The sequence below is a fragment of the Pezoporus occidentalis genome, unplaced genomic scaffold, assembly GCF_034315485.1.
Source record: "Pezoporus occidentalis ecotype Australia unplaced genomic scaffold, CSIRO_AGI_Poc_V1 ctg165, whole genome shotgun sequence".
Taxonomy (NCBI): Eukaryota; Metazoa; Chordata; class Aves; order Psittaciformes; family Psittacidae; genus Pezoporus; species Pezoporus occidentalis.
This window is the reverse complement of record NW_026913477.1, coordinates 1207769-1227369: the sequence shown is the minus strand read 5'-3', so window position 1 is coordinate 1227369 and position 19601 is coordinate 1207769. Positions and strand designations below refer to the sequence as shown.

The 19601-nt window shown below is 42.2% G+C and overlaps 1 protein-coding gene across 14 annotated transcripts in view; it reads left to right on the top strand.

The window, feature by feature from the left end:
* IL1RAPL2 (interleukin 1 receptor accessory protein like 2) overlaps window positions 1-19601 on the top strand; it is a 388687-nt gene that overhangs the window by 56155 nt on the left and 312931 nt on the right. The gene's annotated exons all lie outside the window — the stretch shown is intronic.

The following is a 19601-nucleotide window of genomic DNA, read 5'->3' as shown; positions in this document are numbered from 1 at the left end:
TTGCACACTTCAAATTCAGTTTCTATTCCAGTTCAAAACAAGTTTTGCCTTTCCTCTGCTTAGAACAAAACAAAGCTTTCAAAGTTTTACATACAGGAAATAAGATTTTACTTTAAAGACTGAGGTGTTCCTGAAGGATTTCCAAATGAGGGATTTCCCAGTATGTATTTTTTTCCTTTCTGGCTTTTCTTTTGTGTGTGTTGTTTTTATGTTATATTGAAAAGAGACCCAACATGCTACAAAATCCTCTTTTAAACAAGGAGGAAGACCATAAACCATAAAGTAAAGTTCTAAGTTTAATGTAGAAATGAATAATTCTTTTTATGACCCAAAGATTTCCATAAATAAGAATCACTTGCAAGTAGTTTTCTTGGTAGAATTCAGAAAAAAAACTGTGGTGGCTTGAACTCTGTCAGCAACTTCAACCAAAAACCATGTACAAAACCCACCTGCCCTTGAATCACAGTCTCTTCGATGCTCTGTGTTCCAGTGGGGATCAGTGTCAATGTGAGGAAGGGCTTCTGAGTGAAAGAGGAATGTGATATTAAGAATGTCAATATTTCACTTTCTAAATTGAAAATCTTGGTAGTGTTGAGATAATCCGTATGTCTTAATCAACTCCTGGTGTTTGAGTGGGAGGAAGCTAACACAGTAACTAGTTGAGGAGGAGGAGCAGTTAGTCAAAATAACTGCTTTTCTCCCTGAGGACTTCTGGATTCTGGAAATGTTTAACAGATGAAATAGCAAGAGCAGCTGTCCTAAGGGAACTATGAAGGCATTTGACATTGCGAATCATATAACTTGCTAAATGAATGTTTTGTCTGCAGAGGGCCTGAGGTGTGATAGCGCAGGAGTGGTGTTGGGAGATTTATCTGGCTGCTGCGATTGCAGACAGCAGTGTGGCAATGGCAGCTCTGAAGCTGCCGGCTGCACCTCCCTGCCCAGCGCTCGGAAGAGGTTTTGAGGACAGGTATCTGGTGGGGAGCCTGCTGCTTGTCTTGCCTTTGGAGTTATCCTGAGGTGCAGTTCTCCAGAGCCAGGGGAGAGGGCCGTTGTCTGCAGTCCAAGGCAGCTGTGTTTCTGGGGGATTTTGCTGCCTGTTGGTGGGGTAGCAGGAGGGGGAAGTGAGGCTGTGCCTATCTGCTGCCCAGCCTCTGCCATCCCTTAAGGGCTGGATCTGAGTGGAAATTCAGATGTCTCCCTAGCAGATATGGGGGGCAGGAGGTGCCCCCTACTGCAACCCATTGCTTTTGCCTAGGGAGGGCACCCATGTGTCCCCAGCTCCCTGTGGCACAGGGCTGCTGGATGCTGCTCTGCTGGGGTAGCTGTGCTGCCGGAGCTCTTCCCTGCCCTTGTGGGCATGGCCTGCTGCCTCAGAGTTAATAATTTAACGGATTATGAAGGCGCGTTGGCAGATACTGTAGTACCTGTCAAATCTAACTGCCTGTAAATTTAATTAGTGTGCAAAAACCAGCTTTTGAGTATACCAAAACTTAATTAGTCAGCAACTTAAGGTTGTTAGCGTATTCTCCAGGGTAATAATATCCAAAAAGGGTACGTGAAGGCTGTGATAAAATAATTAAAAGTGTAAGATCCTCATGGCATGTTTTCTTTAGTACTCATCTTTACTATGTATAAATCAGGATGAAGGAGTAAGAACAGCAGCATCTTGGAGCTGGGCTCTGATAGTGGGTTGGGAATAATTAATGAGCAAGTGCAGTGGCTCATGTCTGCTCAGTCCTGTGCACAGGATTGAGCCCATCTTTTGGGGCATCCTGTGCATTTGACCGTGATGTGTCTACTTGCTCCTGGGGAAAAGCACAGTCTTTAAGGAAGTATGGAATAGTAATTAACAATGTGGAGACCATTTATGCACTGGGGGGTTGCAGTGGGGCTGATGGGGAAGTCTGCAATGAATGTATGAAGTCCTCCAAATGAGCTAATCTGGGGGAGAAATTAGAAATTCTTCAGGATTGTTATGAGCAGCATGAGTGGTGCTGGCCTGTCCTGGGCTTGTCCCATCAGAATGAAGCACTTGAGGTGTCAGAGTTGCTTATGGGTTACCACAGTGCTTTGCAGCAAGGGATGGTGGCTTCCTACCTGGAAATGAAAGCTGGTTTAATGTTTGTCTTCATACTCCTGCCACACAGTACTTAACATGGAGAGATGGATGTGTGACTTGTATCTGGTGTTACTACAGAGAGGTTTTCTACACTGTGACGGGATGCCATAGTGTAACAGTGACTCACTGCACGTTGTTTGAAAGGAAGGGAATGGGATTTAGTAACACTGAGTGTGCCCCATCTGTCACACCCCAGGGATGTACACACTTGTCTTCTTAATGTTCTGCTTCAGCCCTAAGCTGCTGTTAAATGACCTGAATTTTTGCGGGGATCGCCTCTCCTTTGGATGGAGTGTGTACTAAAAGGGAAGCCAACAAAAATTTCTTAGAGCAGCTCTGGGCCTGACTGGTTTGTTTCTAGATGCTTGCCCTCTGAGTGCTCCTTGTCTCTCATTATCCCCCTGCATCATTGGGAAAGAAGGAAACAATGAACTTTCTGATCCCTGAAAGAATATGTAAAAGTCAAGAGAGAAATGTCTGGAGGCTGAAATCACTTACCCACTTACATTCGTAAATGAAAGAATCAATAAAACATACTTTAACTTCTCCCTCTCTTCCCCAGAGGATGGTTTATAATCCCATTCCCTCTCCCATCTACAGCAAGACGGCAAATTCAGTTTCTGTCCCCTACAAACCTGATGGAGGAGGGTTTTTTTTTGAGGCATCCAAAACTCCTCTATCTGACAGTTCCAAATGGAGGTGGTGGCAGTGCCTCCCCAAGCACTTGTCACAGGTCTTGCCTGGCCAGCAGAGTAGTCCAGTCTCCTTCCCAGATAGTGCAAAACAGGGCCATAGTGAATGGGCTGTCTGCTCTGGTACTGGAAGACAGAGAACACATTGCTTGTCAGAACTAGACTGTCTATTTGGACTCCAGCATTGCCTGGAGACCCTGTTTCAGAGCATGGGACTAGTGGAATTATGCCCTGGGCAGGGGCCTGGGTCCCTAACAAAAAGCCTGTCCAGGGCTGATGTTTGGAGTGGGTCAGTGTTTCACAGTATAAAGAAGAGCGTGGTGGAACCTTGTGGAGTTTTCTTCTGAATCCTGTATTATCACTGGTGAGTGCACCCCTCTGAGCTGGGGTTTGGTATGTGGGGAGTCGGCATAGGGACAAAATAAGGAAGGGAAGGAGGGCTGGGTGCTCAGTGTGTGCATGGGTGCATGCATGCAGACATCTTTCCCCCTGGATTTAATATGCATCTCTTGAGTTTCACTTTGGTTTCTAGTGAACCTGAACAATCAAAGCAGAATTTATCTGCAAAAGCTCCATATCACTTGCACAAGGTTCACTCACAACTCACACTGGACCTGCTGAAGATAGGAAGATTTGTTGACAGTCCTCTGCAGAACTGGGAGCTCGTAATGGTACTAGACCAGAACTGTGCTTAGGTCTGGGTTTTTGCTGTGACTGTCTCATATAACATCTAGCAAAAGTCCAGCTACCTTAAAGTGTAGAAATTTGGGAGTAGCTTTGGTAAAACCAATATTTTACATGGTTTTTCATCACAGATCTGTGACAAAGGAAAGAATGAATGACAGACAGGATTCAGTAAACTACTGGACAGACTGCATCCCACTGAGTGGGCTTAGTTTAATGAACTGAGGGATGCCATGTAATCTAACTGCTTATTATATTAAGAGGTGGCAGATAATCTAATGATTCACAGGTGATTATTTTGATTTTACTGCATGAAGTTAAGTGCTATCAAACCGAGTGGTGCTTCTTTCAGTTCTAGGAGTTGTGCGGAGCAGTAGATGTCACCTCACTGATCAATGAAACCATGTAAATGAAATATGATTTTTCTGTTGATTGTATGTCTGTTTATCGGTTTTGGTGCCTGGAATGCCAGCCTCATCTTTGGGTGTATCTTCAGTGGAGCAAGCTGAACTTTAACAGGATTTGTGTCTAGCACTTTAAAACACTATTCTTCTGGTGTGTGCCCTTCTCCCCTTTCTGGCAGCATTAATGTTATTGATAAAACTGCTTCCAATCTTTAGCATAAAGCTCAGCTTTAATTGGTTTTGGTTCTTTTCAATCTAACTGTAATAATTTTTTTTTTAAAATTTCAGTCGTGCTTACCATATGGTGAGTATCGTTTATGTGTAAAAGCTACTTGCTGTTTTACCTTTGGAAATCATTAGGGCCTTCACAGTAAGAGCTTCCTAACCATCTGCTACCCTCTCAAACCCTGTGTTAATGTAGACATCTGCAGTTGTGACTCTGGGGTTATTAAACAGCGATGTCCAGTGGAACGCCCTTGTGCTTGGCTTTCCGAAAATGCGCACTGCACACAGAGGTGGCTCTCACCACAACAGAAGCCGTTCACTTGGTGCACACAGTGGGCAGGCACAGCCCCTCCATGCACAAGCACAAGTGGATTTGGCTGAGGGGACACGGCCATCCCAATTAGCTGTGAGTTCAGATGGATGGCCTTTAATCCGTTAATGCTAGAGAGGCTCCAGCATCAGACCCCGCACTAATCCATTTTTTGGGATGTGCGTCGTGCACAAAGAAGATTAGGCCATTTAAAATGAGCTAATTATTTATTGTTAATCAGAGTATTTGTCCAATTACAGAAGCAAATGCTGTAGGTTTAAATCCTGATGTCAATTAAATCGGCAGCAGAACTCTCCCTGGCCTCTATAGTGCAAAGCCTGGAGTGCTGGAGCACTCTTATCCTGCCTCTCCACTGACTCTGCTGCCTTGCTGCATCCTTCGTATTCTGGGGTTTGGGGTGGTTTTGTTTCATTTTGCTTTTTTTCTGACACATTTTTGTATGCAGATGTTTGTCAGCGAGAAGGAAGAGGTGGTTCCTGGTGACCTCTGATCTTGCAGGAGCTGAGAACAGTGGAGCTAATTACAAAATTTAAATGTCTACTGTTTCTAGTGTTCAGAGACTTGACACTCTTTATCTGAGTACTGTGTAAATTGCAGGTGAAGACAAACTGATAGTTTGAAAGCCATACCTTATTAAACTGAAGAAAAAGCAAAGGAAAAGCTAATTTCATTGTGTGGTTAATAAAAGTCCTTTTATTCTTTAAAAAAAAAAACAAACCCAAAATTAGCTTACCAAAGCTGTTAAAATTTTTATCTTTATGTACACTTTTGGCATTGTTCAACCACAATAATGAAAATTAGGCTTAATGCATTCATGTTAATACTGGCCTGTTTTCCCTAGAGCAGAATGCTTTTAAACATGTGCAGTAATTTTGCTATTGAATAGCAGTGTGATGATTGGTAAAAACGTTTTTGTCTTAGTAAATGATTCAGGTAGTATGTTAGTTTAAAGCTGATTCTTAATCCACAGGAGTCCTTTTAAATAACACAGCAAGAAAACTCTTCTAAAATGTATTGGAGATTAATGGATTAAGTATAGCAGTTAAATGCTAAGAATTCTGCTAAGAGTTATCTGGTTTTAATGGCCCAGCAGCATCTAATGAATCTTGATGAGATGTAAGAGTTTAGGGGAAGAAACTCTATCCTGGGGTAGCAGGTACAGCTGCTGCAGTGGGATGTTTCCCCACTTTGTCTGCAGCCCGTGGACAGGGGGGTGGTGTCTGACTCACAGGAAAAGTAGCAATGTTGGTAGTATTGTGTGGTGGTGATGGAGAGCTGCTTTTTTGTTTTTAAATTAAATACCCACTCACATGCACTTGATTTCTGAAATAGATTCTGTTCTGTGATGAAAGTGAAGGAAGTTGTCCTCTCTGTGGCAGGGAGATAAGACAGTCACTGTGTGCAGATGGACAGATGATCAGTCAGGTTACCAATGTCTCTGGGGGTTCTCTGAAAAGAGGGTGGTGAAGAAAAGTATTGAAAATGCTTTCTGTTTTTTTTTTTTTTTTCTTGAGACCAGATTCCATAAATATTTTAATGCAAAGTATTTGGGTTTTAGTTACCTCAATGTATGGATTTTTTAGGAAAGCTGGTGGTGATGTTTGTGTTTCTTGGGAGGATGTGGGTAGGAGGGGGGTGGCAGATGGGAAAGTCACAAGAAGGTTATGATATGCTTTTTAAAGGAAATGCAAATAGAAACGTACTTAAAAAAGTGTTTCTGGAAGGATCTGTTGGGTGAAGCAGGATGGCTCAATGCTGTCAAGAGCAAGGGTTGAGGTGCAGTTGTAGCTTCTATCGCAGGTCCAGAGCCATCCTTGCTGGAGAGGGATGACTTTTGATTTCAGGCTGGCAGAAGCAGGAGTGTGTGAGCTTTTTGTGCTGCTCTTCAGCCTGGTGTAGCTCCTGCAGCCTGGCTGTGGAGAAGCACTTCATTAGGGAGTGTAATTGACCTTGAAATGTGCTGTGAGTGCGGAGGACAAACTCTCACACTTTGGGGAACTTGTTTATTGCCAGTTGCTGCTTATTCCTAAGCCTTAATTTAATTCCTTTCAAATTCCTCTTTTCAAAACCCCTTAAGTTTGTGTGGAACAAGGACAAATGGTGATTAAGGAGTTACAATGATGGGTTCTTGCCTGTGAGCAGGGGTATAGAGGAGGAGAAGGGGAGCCCTGTGAGATGAGATGTCCGCAAGCCTTTGCTTCTGTAGTAAGCCCTGTGGACCCTGTGCTGCTGCTGATGTGGGAGACTGGTTTTGAGAGACCTCCTTTCCTTTCATTCCAGAGAAAGGAGATACCAGTAGTGGAGCTGAATGGGAAGTGTAGCTGCATGTTAATTTTACTGTAGTTATTTTACTTAAGCATCTCTCTCACTGATTTGAACTTGAAATATGGTGCAGCCGCTCTGCCTTACTGTGCTGCATAATAGGAAATGAACCGAGCCTGCTTCTGAGGTGGCAGCACGCTTGTAAGATTTCTATGAGTTCAAAGATGAGATCAGTACACAATGTACTCTTACGTGGTGAGGCAGATGTTAAAGTGATCTCCATGTGATATAGTATCCATATCCGTTCAAGCCTTTGTTGCTTCTGCCGCAGCTGTTCAGGTGAATGCTCTACATTTCCTTTACTCCAGCCCCCTGGTAATTTACATAGACTTTGCAGATCCCAATACACTTACTCCTTTAGCTCCTGGGATGAGGAAAGAGAGGCCTGCCTAAAGCTGCGAGGTGTCCAGGTGCAGCGTTGTAGCTGGGAGTGGGATGGGTGAATGGAGTACCTTGTCCCCTTTGGGGACTCCTCAAGTGTTCTGTACCCATCTCCTTCCTCAGCCGCTGGCCTTTGCTGTGTGGAGGGTTGAACTCCGGAGGTGATCAAGCTCTCTGTTCAAGTTTAGGTCTGAAATCACTTCACACAATTTTTTAACCACTTGTCCCCACTATTACTCTCTCACTATTGCCCACGGTGCTTTTTGAGCTGGGGCTGTACCCATCAGCTACTCTGAAGTCTGTGCTGACTGAAGGGTGAGGGCATGGATAGGAGCATGCATGGAACAATAAATGGATTTGTAAGTCTTCTAGGCACTGTGGCCTACTTCAGCATGATATTTTCAAGTGGTTGTGTCCTCTGCATTTTGCTTATAAAACCCCTTTTGTCTCCACCAGTAGACTTGTTTCTGGACAAGATCCTGCCAATTGTGTTGAGAAGCCAGGCCAGTTTATGCATATTTATTTAATTGCCATCTCTTTTAAAGTGGTTTAATACAATTTCAGCAGTGGAAGGTGTGTGCTTTGTCTTGATACTTCCAGAGTAAACTGCTTAATATTACCTACCATTGCGTAATGGGACTGCTACTGCAGTTTAATTAAATGAACTCTTTTTCTGCCTGAGGTTTGGCTTCTCTTGTTGCAGCCACTTACCTTAGAAGAAAAGATGTGCTTGTTGCACAGCCAGAAAATTCAGGTATAGGGAAGCAAATACATTTGTCCATTTCCATACTGGAGGAGGGATTTGAATTATAATCTACCGAGTCTCAGCTGACTGTGAGAAGGTTTAGGTAAGGAGTTCTGGGTTCATCTAGTTGTGGAAACCTTGATTTAATCTTCCTGCAGACGGTAACACTGGCATTTTGAATGTGGCTGATCCTGATCAGACTTTGACCATGAGGCCAGAGAGACCTGCACCTCGTAGTCCTACCGAGTGGTAAATGTTCCTCTTCCCAGGATCCCTGGAGCCTGCCCAAGTGCACCTTTGTGCAGTTACGCATTTTTCATTAGGCAGTGATTTGATTAGATAAAAATAAAAGTTGCTTGAGCTTTCACTTTTTCGGTGATGCATATCAAATTTATGCAGATTCGAATAGGACTAATCTGCATGCAAAATATCAAAATGTGATTACTAACCCATATGCACCTGTACTGAAGTTTAATAGGGTACAAATATGAACAGGAAGAAAGAAGCTGAACAAAATGCACAGCCTTGAATTTGGGTATGAATTAATGCAAAGAGATCTTTACAGTGTTAATGATGATTCAGGTGTTTCCGGAGTAAATTAAGTCTTTCAGTAATTTAAGAACACTCATTCTTTAATTAACTTTGACTTTATTAAAAAAAATGTAATCCTACTTTCTACAGGCTTTTCACTGTTGACTCCTTTTGCCATCCTGTTCTAATGGCGTTCCGTTCATGTCCAGGATCACCCTAAAAACACGGATGATTGATTCTGATCATGTGTGAATCAGTTCACAATTAATGTAGTTGCCTTGACATAAAGGAAACGTTATCAACACTAACAGTGCACTGGGAGATCAGGACTTGAGTCTGGAGAGTTTTAAAGAACATGCTATTACTCATTTTCATAATAGTTTTGGTGGTGTTCAGTGACCAACCCTATATCTTGTGTTCAAGCTCAGTACTAGAGCATATCACTTGGCTGTGAAGGTTTTCATGGTCCAGGAAAGTTGGATGTCAGGGGGAGTGCATTTAACCTGATATTTCTTGCTTCCAGGATGCTCTGAGAAGGTTTTTAGTGTTCTGTGGTGGAGCAGAGGAGAGTGAATTCAGGTTGTAGAAATGAATGAGGAATGAGAAGAAAAGCTGAAAGTCAGTTAACACCACTTGCTTCTGGTTCTTAGGGTATGATCTGAGCAGAAGCTCCAGCCCTTGTAGTACCCATCTTCACAAAAAAACACGTATGTCATTTGTGTAATAAAGCAAGTCAATGGAAAGCATTGCTGCCTGGTACCATTACTATACTGAAAAGCTGGCAATGCTTGTGTGAAGTTTTGTGACATACTGAAGCAAGTATTTCCCTTGTAAAGGGTGTAGTGCTGGGACAGTAACCATGGAGACCTGGGCAGCCAGCATCATGGCCAATTGCTTGCCTCCTGTGCAATGCAGGCAGCCCTGGTCACTGGAAACACTTCTGTGCAAAAGCTGTCCAGAGTGGGTTTCTTTAGGACCAGACTTGTTCCAGTGGGAATGATGCTATGATGAGGACAGCCATTCTTGGAGAGCCAACCAAATAAGCATTGTATGTTGTGACCACCAGCAGTTGCAGCTGTGTCCCATGTTAGCCCTGTGTTAAGAATGGCTCTTACTAAGAGATTTCTAACACGTTTCGATGGAAAGCAAATGCAAGCAGTGGGAATGCTTAAAGTAAACTGAGCTGACATTAAATAATCGAAACCACTTAACCCTGGCACAAAGTGACAGCATCAAAGAATTTCAGAATTAAAGCTGACACTCTGTCCTATGCATTAGTAGATACAAGAATGACCAGCACTGTGGCGTGGGTTAACCACAGAGCGACATGGTTTCCTCTGAGTGGCTGTGACACTTTGAGGCTGACCCATAAGAGTGGTGTTATTTTAAAGAGAGGAGTGGGTTTGTGTACAAATGAACAAGCCCTTGAGAAGATAAAATGATTAAGAAGTGTCCCGTACTGAAGGTTCAAAGCGGAGCAGTGTGTGGGAGATGTGGTGAGGGCTTTTGGAAGCTCTGTGCACCGAGGGAGGGTTTGTGATTGGAACTTTGCTGGGCAGAACCTAGCCTTGTTTAATATGAAAATCCCCAGATGACTGTAAGAGGACCCTTAAGTTCAGATTCCTGTTGAAGTTATACATCTGAGAGCTCTCTATTTTTACATATTTCCCAGAAGAAACAGTCCATATTATTTTCTTCAAGGAGTTACACAGGATACATGCTACTCACACCAGTTGCTGCTTGCAAGAACCTTCTTTTTGTCAACATCACCTTTGCTAGAAAATATTCAAAACTGAAAATAAAACATCTGTAGTGGTGTGTTCAGATCAGCAGGAAACTGAATTGGTGCCAGGGTGGAAGGAGACAGAGTAACAGAATTCTGTAGCAAATAAGGTATTAATCTTTAATGTGCAAAAAGAGGGGCTGTAGAATTGGCAATGCTCACAAGCACCTGTGAAGGCTGTGTGAATCTTGGGGCTGTACCGAGTTTCCAAGAAATATCTTCATGTTCTAGGCTCTGAAGAAAGTCACAGACACTGAGGGAACCATCTAAGCTGTTTAATACACTAACATGCACAGTACTGGCTCTACTGATGCCATGGGAAATCTTGGTTATCACCTGTCTGATCAGGCAGCTGGGAAAGGGCTTTATCCTGCACTACCATCCACAAGGTCTCAGCGCTAACAGGGAGCCAAAGACAAGAATAAGTTGTTCCACAGGCCCTGGAACCTTTGATAATTGCTTATCAACAAATGACTAAATGACTTGAAAGCAGATAAATGAGGATGTACAAGTGTTGTAGGTGAATAGGCTTCAGAGAGGTTAGTATTGGGAAGCGTTTGTGGGCTCTCAGGTTGTTCTGACAGCATTGGTCCTTTCAGAAGGCATTTGGTAGTGTCAGAACAATATTTTAGAGAGGTTAATGAGCCCTTCAGGAAGGTGGAGGGGTTTCTGAATAGAAAAGGGGGAAAAGTAGTGGTAAAAAAAAATGGGAGAAGGCATTGAGGAAAGATTCTCTTTTTTGTAGTTATTCTGTATTTAGGTGGACTCTGCTCTAGTATCTGCAAACGGCCTGTGAGTATAAATGCTCCAGGAGAAAGTGGTGTTTGAAGACAAAATACTCTGATATTCCAGGCTCAAGTGAACTCATGGTGTATATATAGCAAAAGATAGCTTGACTGTGTCAAGCTGGCTGGATGATATGGCATCATCTGGCATTGCCCTAGAACGTGTTCAGGCCATAGAGGTGTGATGTGTGGGTATACAGTGAATGCCTGTTTAGAGCTTGACTTTACATTTGGGTATAGAAAAACTGAGTTTTTCATTTTGGTTTACCTGGGGTTTGGGATGCAGGGTGGTGTGGGAGTACCCTGAGTATTGAGGAGAGGGAATCCAATGAAGTGCTGAAAAATCACCATAGAAATATTCATGTGTTGAGAGTATGACAGAATTGTTTCTGTAGATAATTCCTGAGGCTTTAAAGGCTGATACTTTTCAGAAATAGTGGAGTGCAACTAATTAATTGAAATGGGGAGATTCAGAACATTAGACACGCAGATGCCTGGGTGGGTGGAGGGATGGGGACGCTTTTGGATCAAGTCACTCTGCAGTAGTGGGCAAACAAGTCACACCCTCCCCTTAATTTTATCAAGATGTATTGTGAAAACAGGTGGATCTACGCTTCCAGTACTGCTTCTCACTTAGAACCATGGGCCTCTCTGGTGACTGGAGACCTTCTCATTCACACCCCAAAGATATCAGTGTTTTTTTTTGGGCTGTGTAAATAGATTTTCTACCTCCCTGGTGCTTTCCCCTGATGTATTTAGGAGTCTACTTTCATCTTGTAAAAGTAAATCTCAGTTTGGCTGCTCCTACATTATTCTCCTTGGCACTCTTTTCAATGTGAATTTCTCAGTAATGGATGACTGGAACCGGGCAGTTCTATGGAGCCTTTCTCTCACCAGCTTGTCATGTCCAGTGGATGCATGAATTCTTGCAGTATACATGTCTAGGGGCCAAGGATGCATTTCCCTTTAGCAAAAGCTTCAAGGTGGTTTGTATTTGAGCTTCTTGTAAAATGGTCGTGGTGTTGGATGCTGAATTGTCCTCTACAAGAGGTCAGAATTATTATTAGTTCACATCTCCAATGCTGCAAGGGAGTATTAAGCGTTAATTAACCATTACTTCTATTTAAAATTCACATGGTAGTTCTTGCTTGCACAACAAATAACCTCTTGCTCACTGGCGGTTTCTCTAGGTAAATTATAGCTTACTTCTGTCAGTCTTCATCTTGCTTCAGGAGAGTAGGGAAGTAAAAGAAAGAGCCTTTGGATGTTATTTGCACGTGGCAACTCTGTGTGCTGTTGGCGGTGCTGTGTGTGGCTGGCTCACCAGGACATCTGGAAGCTCTGGTAGGTGCTTGGAGCACAGATGGGGATCTCAGAGCTTCCAGAAGTTCTTTGCTGCACTGTAGTCTGACAGAGCAGCCGGCCTTCCTGAGGCTTCTGCATTCACCTGTAGTAATGCTGCAGATAGAAATCAGATGGGGCAGTACAGCAGTAACTGTGATTGGTCTTTCTGTTAGATAACCTGTGGAGACAAGGAGGGTGTGTTCCTGATTCAGGAGCTGCATTTGGTCAGTATTGCTTCTTTAATCTCTGCCTATATGTATTTGTAACTGCACACTTCTGAAGTCCTGTTGGTAGTAATGAGTCTTGAGGTTCCTGCTTTTTGTCCAGAATTCTTGAGTATTCAGAAAAACCCTTATAGAAACCATAAGATAAAAAGAATGGTCCTCAGGTGAGCTGGTGAACAAATATTACTTGGATCAGTTGTAACAGAAGGTAATCAACTTGTTCTTAAAAAAATTAAGAACAAATTCTTTAGAGAACCTGTACTGCTCTGATGTTTCAGTGTCCATGCAGAAGGATTCCTAATGTTGAATGTCAGTAGTGTGCTGCAAAATTGTGAAGATGAGGATGATTGCTTGGTTTTAGGTCTGCTTTCTGGTACTACAGCATTCTGTGTTCTAGAATTGTTCTGTATTCCTTTTTAAAATGGAACAAAAGTAAGGCCATGTGTATGAGAAATGTGCAGGTGTGCTGTCCTAACAAACGGAGGACCCAAACTAGGCTGAAGGTTCATGGTGTTTGTTTTTTGGCATGTCTGTTAAGACATCTCCCATCTCACAGAGCTTTACAGAGAAATTAAGGAAGAATAAGAGCTGATAGGAGAAAATGCATGTTATTTTCTTAACTCCTGCAATGATTAGAAGAGTGATCACACAGAAATGGTGCTCAGTGTCAAATTAGGAAACTGAATCAATTTGTCATGGATTTCTATCTGCCTCTCATAGAAGATGGTCTTAATGATGCTGCGACCCAGAGTAAGTCTGACTGGACAGTTGGTGAGAACTGGGCTAAGGTGAAGCCAGTTGGGATTTTTGCCTCTGACTTCAGAGGCATTGGGATTTCATCTTTTTGTTTGTGGCAGTGGTTGTTTGCTTTACCTGGTTGGAGTAGGATCCTGGCTGAGGTTAATTGCTCATCTCAGTGGGCCTATCTTAGGTGGAGCTGGTCATCCTCCAGGAATTGGTTTCATTATTTCGCAATAAAATATTTAAGACTTCTTCATTTTCATAAAAACTTTGTCAGACAAGCTGCTTCTTGTCTTGGACAATCACTCCAAATCATCCACCAGGCTCCCAGTTCTTTTCAGAATTGCTTGACCCAGTTACACAATTCATTCCTCGTTCATTTTTCTTAGTATCCTGGCCAGTCATTTCTTTCCCATCTCATTGTATGTCAAAATGACCTGTCCTATATTTTTCTAGTTATTTAGCTCCTGTTGGATAATGGGAGTTTGTAGAGGTTTGACTTTTGGTATCAAGCAGGCATGTTCTACTCTTTTTGTGAGTTCTTTCAGGACTGTCTGGTAATGCTTTTGTATTGTGCAGGGACTGGCACTACATGATGCTGTGCAGTTAAAATGAGAAGCTGTCTTGAGCAAATGTCTTGGCTTTGAGCATCTCTGAACCACATTCTGTAATTTTCTTACACTGTTTCCCTGCCCTTTCCCCTCCCCAGATATTGAGAAACTAATGAGGTTAAAACTAAACCAGTACTTCTGTCTTTAAGAACAATACATTGGGAATCTGTAGTTGTAATGTCATGTTCTTGTATTGCTAATACTCACTGTAGATTGTTTTTCCTCACCAGCTCTTTTGCAAACTGTAAGTAGGTGGGTTTCTTTGTGCACTGTTTATTTGAATCAGTTGAAGTGAATGGCAGCTGGCCCCCACTCTGTATGCCATCCTTGTTGTGAATTTTGAAACAGCACACATGGTTCTAACACAAATTTTGTCTATGCTGTTATTTTAGTGCTATTTTTTAATATAACATTTACAAAAACATTGGCAATCAAAGAACTTGTTACCATTTGTGCTAATTTCAGGAGATGATCACAAGACTGGGTAATTAGCATTGATTAAACAAGGAGCTGAATGGAGAGAGGCTACTTATGAGATAGGAGAGGGGCTACTTATGAGATAGGAGAGCAGGACATTTTCACTGCTAGACAAGTGAACTATAACTGTATGTTAATGAATCAAGACAGCTGGAGAATTCTTAAAGGGCAAATCAGATATGACTGCTTCTGTTACAAGGCAATAGGTAGGTCACTGGGCATTGTAGAATACTTAGGAAGGTATCCTGCTGTACTGTGGGGAAAATAAGAGATTTATGTAATGGAAATCCTGTTTCACAGCTCTAATAAGCTTGTTAATAACAATTCAGTGTGTCATGGCATTTAGCAAGGATTTCAGATTTTGTCATGTAGAACGTGGAGAAAGATTCAAGTGGAAAAGGAAGAAAGGACTTTGCAATGAGCTGTGTTTTATACAGCAGTGTAGGCTAGCATCCCTTTTGGAGAGGCTTGCAGGGACCATGATTTACAGTTCACTTGTAAAGAAGGGGTGGTTCCACTTGCGTTGCCTCTCTGCCACCTGCCTGCCTGTCTCTAAAATGGTGCTACATTAGTAGATAATTTGGTGGACGAAATTAGGCAGGGCCAGTTTGCTTCTGTCAGTACAACAGTACACATGCAATGGCATGTGCTGAAGGTTTTCTGAGCTCTAATGTGAAACCCCTGCTGCAAACAACTCGCTAAAGCTTGTGTTCTTCCTACCCTGTTTTGCAAACGGGGCACGGTGGGTGAGAATTGATAGGTGCAGGCTTTGTTTCTAACCTTGGCATTCACCCACCGGCATGAGCTAAGCAGATTGATGCTACCACCTGGAAAAAGGGCAGAAATTTAGGGTGTTGAAATCTAGGAGCCAGTTTAGGGAGTTCTGTCCCCCCTTGCAGTGAAGCTCATGCTATACGTGGTGGTGAACCAAACTCATACATGCAGTAGGTTTGGGTGCCTGGGTGGATTACCATTTGGGTGAATCTACCCTGGATGTAGTGGTCTGGAACCTTTTGAAGAACTCTAACCCAAATGAGCAGAGTGCTTAGATCATGCCATTTCCCATCTAATTCTCCTCAGCCTTGACTGCTCCTGTAATTCGTGTGGAAGGGCCATTCAACTTCCCTACTCTGCTTTCTCCTCAGATCCAAAATCCCAGTACAGGGCAACCCCCAAAGTCTGTTTTCTCTTCTGTAATTGCCATCAGAAGTACTTGTCCGTGGGGATCAGTCTTTTTAATGGATGTTGCTTCTGGAACTGATTTATATATTCTATACTAATGTGCAAGTCTGTCATTACTGTTTGGCATCCTCATAACACACAGAAGCATCTGTATGAATCTGCACAAAATCTGACAGCAGAAGTAGCTTTTATTTTGCCTCTTCACTCAAAAAAGCCTATTTTGATTCATATGCATAACCACACTTCTGTCCATTTAAATGCTGGTTCAACAGTTCAGTGGTGGTTACAGTTTTTTACTTGTTAGTCCGTCTGTATTGTGATGTCTGTGAAACATGCATCCTCTAACGACTGGAGAGCAGCCTGCAGCAAAACCCTGAGTGTCTGAATGGCTTCACAGCTTGAGAAGAGGGCAGGGAATGCAAGTGTGTTTTGATCCAGACTTTCTGTGGCTGATTCTCTTCTCATGATTAACCCAGCTGTTTGAATCCCATCACCAATTTTGTGTGTCTGAAGCCCCTTTCCAGACTTGCCTACAGAAGGCAAGGGCTGTTAGAACTTGACTTCTGTGATATAATGCATGAGCACATACAGGTTTACTCCAGATTGCTTGTGCACAGTTGTGCTGTGTTTTCTGCCTTGGATCTGGTTAAAGGAGGAAGGCTCAGAACTGTGGTGGTAGTGCAGTTTTTGGTCCATTGTCAATTCCAGAAAAGGTACTTTCACTAGGAAGAGTCATGCTGGTAATGTATATTGACTGTCAGGTTCACTTCTTTATTTATTTCTCCTTTCTTTCTTTTTATATCCTTCTTGAAGGAGGCTGATCAGACTAATTCAGGCTGTTCCCTAATTGCAGCAGAAGCATGAGTGGAGGTATACATTTAAGCATGAACAAACGGGAATCTGCTAGATAAACATTTAATTTCTGCCTACTTGCTTCAATTTTAAGTCCCAGAGGATCAACTTCCTATTATCACTGAACCTCATTATAGTTTTATCTCTGGTCTGATAATAATATCAAAAACATTAAGTAACTAGAGCTGTCCTAGGCTATTTATGATCGATTCAGGTGACCACTAATTGCAGTATGCCTCCCAAATGCTGTGGAAGTTGAAGGTCTTTTGCTATATGTGGTGGTCAGGTATTTTCTGAGATTCTGTTGCATGAAGAATAGTTAATAGCAACCTAGGTTATTTAATACACTAAATAAGGATACAGAGGAGGAAGTGAAAAGCAATCTGGCAATGTCTGCTGTAGCTGCTGGCATGATTTTGTTACGAATTAACTGTATCAGAGTTAATTAGAAAGGGGGAAAAAATGTTGCAAATGTTCATATGATTGGGAAAGTGAATTTTGGTTTGCTTATATGTGTGACTGTTTGCTTGTATATGTGACTACCTTGATGTTTTCTGTGGAACTAGTTTGTGTGGTTCCAATTATACACTTAAGTCCCATATTATTTTCAGTTTCCTGAGTGCGTGATTTATGTAACTAAGACTGTTAAAGCCAAATGCACAAATTGCAGTTCACTGCACATTGATTAAATTGGCTGTATGCATTACTTAAGTTAAATAAATTACATATGTTAAAAAATAAATGGCAAACTATGACTATAATAGTTACAATTTGCAATCTGAATGACCTATAAACCAAGAGTTATTTGCTGACAAAATGTTTGAATAATATTGAATAACGAGTACATTGGAGAATTTCGTGATGTGTTCATCACGATTAATGAATAAGGCGAAAATACACATAAAGTATTATGTAAGTATTTTTTCAGGGGAAAATCAAATTCACAGCAGGTTATTTGGAAAGTCCCGCTAAATGCAGAAGTGCAGGAATGGGTAAGGTGTGATGAAAGTGGTGAGGGGTGTTTTCAGAAGCAGGCTCCTTGTCCCACATACTTCAGTGACCGTTGGAGAATCTTGGGAAAGGCACATACGAGGAACTCATGGTCACCTTTGCAGCAGTCCACCAGTGGTGGTGCACATAATGCCATTTTAAGCTGCATGTATGCAGCTTCTTTCTGTGAAGAAAGATAATAGTGTAAGACTGGTGATACTGCATCTGTCAAGGTCATAATGGTGTGGCTGAAGTGCTCATTCCTCTTTCGCTTCAGAATTCGAATGCAGTTCAGACTGAATCTTGACTTGATGGTGCTCCCCTCTTCTCTACAAGCATGTTCTTCACATGGTTGTATGTCCAAGTGCTGCTTGGGCCTGTGACTGCTTTGCTCACCAGTGAGTTTGAAGCCCTTCTAGGAGGGGAGACTTCTGGGTTGAAGGCTTTAAAAAGTAGCTGGTAACTGTGGGGCTTGGGCTCATTTTTGCTGAAGGCTGGTCTCTGTTGACGTGTTTCAAATTCAGGATCGTAGTCAAAGTGAAGTATTGAAATGCCTGGGCAAATGGATAGGTCTAGCTTCATAAAGCTGCTCCTTCATTGTTTGCTCTAGTCTTGTTGAAAACAACATAGCACCCTAAAACCGATGAGCTGTTGAGCTTTTAGTCTGATGGAAAATTACACAACAGACAAAACCAACCAAACAGGCACAAAGCGCTTCCCTCCCCGCCAGCTATTTCTTTCCAAATACCAGTTTCTAAATGCCATCAATCCATCAATTTACAAAACCCTTTCTAGCCTCTCCTGGAGGAACCCACTGTGTTTTATAAACCTGGTTAACACTTCACCTATTTAGTAATAACGCTGATGAAAGGTGTGGAGTTCTATTTTGATGTATAAAGCAACTCTGTAGCCAAAGATTTAACTGTAGAACATTTTAAAAAAGACACATTAGGAGATGAAGTGCTCAGAATTAACAGATTGTCTGGGGAACTTGAAAGGTCACACGGATAATGACTGTATTAAGAAAAAAAGGGCATGTTAGGGAGGAATGGGCAAGTATGGATGTTAAATCTTGGATGGTAAATTGTTTCATCTTAGCCTGGTAGCGAAATCTCTGTGCATTACCGAACATATGGGGTTTCTCCTCACCTTCCATCAGTCCTCATTTATTTCTGGGACAATGCAAAAGGAATGTTAGTTCCAGTTGGTTGAAGGTTGGTGCCTTCAGCATTTCTTTCCTACTATTGCATGTTTATCTTGAAATTTATTCATTAACCATGGGGAGACAGACAGGTATGTTACTGTGTCAGCTGGCTTGTTGGGATTTTTATTGTTACTTCCTGCTTGTACATTGTTATGTACAAACTGCTTTTGTAACGCTGAAAACCACCTTCTCTGTATGTTATTTTTCATCTTCCACCTGGGCAGGGGGCAAAGATTTGGAGTTGTTGTGGTCCTGGGCTGTAGGTAGTGCTGCAGGATTATCAGTAGCAGCCTGGGGTTGCACAGCTGGCCAGGACCAAAGGATACCACAGTTGTGTTTCTCTCCACTCTGTTCTGCTCTCCTAACACCTTGTGTTCCACCCCTGCCACAGCCTCTACAAAGAGCATTGTGTTGGAATAGTGCTTTGAAATAGTACTGAGTTCTGAGCTTAAAGCATATCAGATGTGCATATATAGAAAGCAGTAGCTGAAATATGTAGTGCAGTGCATTATGGTTAGCTGTTTTATTTACCATTTATTTCCATTATTTCCCTCATGTAACACTCTTGTGGGGGAGGAGTGGGTTAAATGCTCATTTTAAAAGTTTTTTTTTAGAACTGCAGTTTTGCTGACTCTGCAAATTGGGCATTTTTAAATGCTATTGCAGTTCTGTTATAGTGAGGTGAATTGTGCTTCTGTCCTGTGAAGTACCACGTGCCTGGCTCTGTTTGTTATCTTTCACTTTTGTGAAAGTGCATTTGAATAACAGACTCTGCAAATACAGCTTAAGGAGAACAATAGATGAATATGAACAATTCTGGAAAAGCCCTTGTAAAATAAATAGGAAATACTATTCTAACTGTAAAGAAACCAGGGGCTTGCTGTTATCTGATGTTGAGCACCCTGTACATCAGTGGCAGGCAGCTCCTCTGGATTTCAAGTCATAAAGCGACTTGCCAGCAGCAGTTCTGT